Here is a 3456-nt window from a genome sequence, read left to right on the forward strand (position 1 = left end):
TTTTAAAACTTAAACTTAATATTTTGTCTAAAATTATTAACGATAAAAACATACCGACATGTGAACTGCGTTATCTACTTTCGGAACTGTTTTACAGGGGCCAAGGTAAGTAGACCAGTTTTTATTTTAATGTGGCGAAGCGTTGTAATAATATAGCTAATTTTGAATATGAATATGAAAACCCCCATTTAATAGCATAATATACTGAGTCAAATTAAAAACTGCACAACGGTTTCATCTTGGCTAATTAGCAAATATGACAGAAGAACGTTTTAAATAAGGTATTTTGTTACTGTACGACATCCAAAGAAAGAATAGGAATAACAGTTGAGTCAAAAATCTATTTGATACGCCCACAGCATTCGCCAAAACCACAAACAGTCAAAATGGTAATTCACAAGCAGGGTCATCTGATGAAATCACAGGTTCAGTAGCGTGTATGCCCTCCATGTGTACCCACAACTGCCAGGCAACGCCTCCTCATTGACTGCCTGATGCGTGTAAAGACTGTATAATGAGACACCAAGTTCCTGCAAAGTCTGTCGAGGGTTCCTGAGAATGCAACAGCGTCTTCCTACCACATCCAAGATGTGTTCGATGGGATTCAGGTCCGGTGACCTTGAAGGCCAATCCATGACATTGATGCCAGCGTTCCTCAGGTAATCCCTTGTCAAGATGGCCGTGTGGGGTCTGGCATTGTCATGCCGAAAGATCAGGCCTGGACCATGAGCTGCCATGAAGGGTACAAGTTCCTGGGCCAGCACCTGGTCGCGGTATGCAGCAATCTAATTAAAATTAGCTCCACTATTACATGTGGATCTAACACCAGCCAGTTGGAGCTCATGTCCACCAATCAAAACCTTACTTGCAGAATCTTGCCAGTGATTTAAAAATAATTTGAAAACATTCCGAATTATCCTGAGGGTATACAACATGTTTCATGTGAATTACGAATGCCTTAAAACATGTTTTATTTTATAAAATAAATAATTTGTAATGTAAAACTGAAGACTGATTTAGTTGGGTTTTTTTATAAATAAATAAATAATTTTTAATGTAAAATTGAAGACTGATAACCCACCCCGTACGTATTGGAATGGTTCGCTGTACTGCGGCCACTAAAATAGACTCGCCCGATATTTTTAGAATTTGTATGCTCCCAAATAACGTTATAAAAGGCGAAGTGTAGTTGGTCAGTATTTAAATTATTATTTACAGACGAAAAGTTACCTGGACATTGGGGACTACGCAGTGTTGTTAGCAATCCGATTAAAATTAGTTCTACTGGTCTAAATAAGGCATTCGTAATTCATATGAAACATATTGTATACCCTCAGGATAATTCGGAATGTTTTCAAATTATTTTTAAATCACTGGCAGGATTCTGCAAGTAAGGTTTTGATTGGTGGACATGAGCTCCAACTGGCTGGTGTTAGATCCACATGTAATAGTGGAGCTAATTTTAATTAGATTTCGGTATGCATCAGCGTTGAGGTTACCACGGATGACAAGAAGTCGAAAACGTCCATTTCCACACAAAGCACCCCAAACCATTACACTTCCGCCTCCAAATCTCTCAAATTCACTGACACAACACCGAGCACGACGTTCACCACGTCGTCTCCAAACCCTCTGCCTGCCATCGGCAAATCGCAGTGTGAATCTTGATTCATCGCTAAACACGATTCTATTCGCAAATGGCGTTGTGCTCACAGTTGACGGTACGTTCACGCTGCACATTTGTGAGGCGTGGCATCGAAACAGGTCGTAACATATATCGTTTTAATGTGTTTAATGTGTTTTTTCGTTGTGTCAGACTACTGTGAGCACGTAACGATGAAAACACGTGTGCTATTGTAGTGACATGACCAATGGCACGTGCAAAACCACTTTTGCCTCAATGGTGCTGTGCACGTGCTATGGATCGGGTCACGTGGGTTGTGATGGACTTCAAATGGAGTGTCGACATTGCCATTACAATATTTATTCCTAAAAAAATACCTGCTTTCAACACTCATTGACTTTATTCAAATTTTAGATTGTGAAGTTTTTAATTTGACTCAGTATAGTATAGTATATTACAACAGTACTAATATACATGGATATATAAATGCATAAACATTCTATGATAAATGGGGTTAACAACGAAACCTTGAAATAAAAGAAAAAGCGTTAAAGAATGGACGAGAGAGAGAGAGAGAGAGAGAGAGAGAGAGAGAGAGAGAGAGAGAGAGAGAGAGAGAGAGAGAGAGAGAGAGAGAGAGAGAGAGAGAGAGAGAGAGAATGAAAGGACGAAACAGAATAACCTTAGAGATAGAATTTAGTGCATTTTGTGTTGTCAGAAATTTATCTAGAACAATATACTGATATGCCTTGTTTCTAGGAATTTGGACCAAGGTGCCCATTAGTCCTCATAGTCTTTGAATTGACAGTTTTTATATAGTATATATTTTTCAATTTGTATTTTATCATTTAAAACATTTAAGAGCATATGCGTTAGGTTCCTGTTTTTGCATTTTACTTCTATATATATAATATTTTTCATTAATAATTGTAATGAGCCAATTATCAAACAGTATTATGTTTTTGTTATTTATGTCCTTGCTGTTAATCGAAAAGAGTAGCCCATGAAGTGGCGACAGCGGGTTTCCTCCCTCAATATCTGTGTGGTCCTTAACCATATGTCCGACGCCATATAACCGTAAATGAAATGTGCTAAGTGCGTCGTTAAACAAACAATTTCCTTGGCATTTATGATTCCATACAAAACTGTCTGTTTATCAAATTGTATGTGTTTACCTTTGTCTAGTCCAAAGGGACGTAGAGAGTATTGATTTAAAGGGACATTCCTGAGTTTCCTGCATTGTAAGATGTTTCCGACTGATAAAATGTTTTAACGTTTAAAAATACGCATTAAATATATTTTCTTGTTTAGAAATCAGTGTCTGTATATTCAATGTGTTTCTGGTCGTCTTAATATTTGTAAGAAGACCAAACTGGATTTTGTCTTCAAATAATTTCGTACGTATGAATGTTTTTTTTTAGGAAATAAAGTAAAATTTAACCTAGTACAAATACTAGAACGATCAGAAACACGTCTAATATACAGCCACTAATATTTTATGCAGAAAAATATATTTGATATGTAAATACAATCGTTAAAAAGTCTCTGTTAGTCGATAACATCTTAAAAATTGCAGCAAAGTCGGGAATGTCCCTTTAATGTGCACAGTGCACTAACCTTTGTCCAGACTCCACTGTTTAATTTCTTTCCATACATCTAAGACTTCGGAACAGTCGTAGAACAACAAATGTTCCAATGTTTCTGGCTGTGCATGGCAAAACTCACACATATTTGATTCTATATATTTCATTTTATAAAGAAAGTTGTTAGTTGTTATTATTCTATGTAGGATTTTATATTGAAACCAAAACAATGTTGTGTCTTTTAAAAAT

The sequence above is a fragment of the Gigantopelta aegis genome, chromosome 7, assembly GCF_016097555.1.
Source record: "Gigantopelta aegis isolate Gae_Host chromosome 7, Gae_host_genome, whole genome shotgun sequence".
Classification (NCBI taxonomy): Eukaryota; Metazoa; Mollusca; class Gastropoda; order Neomphalida; family Peltospiridae; genus Gigantopelta; species Gigantopelta aegis.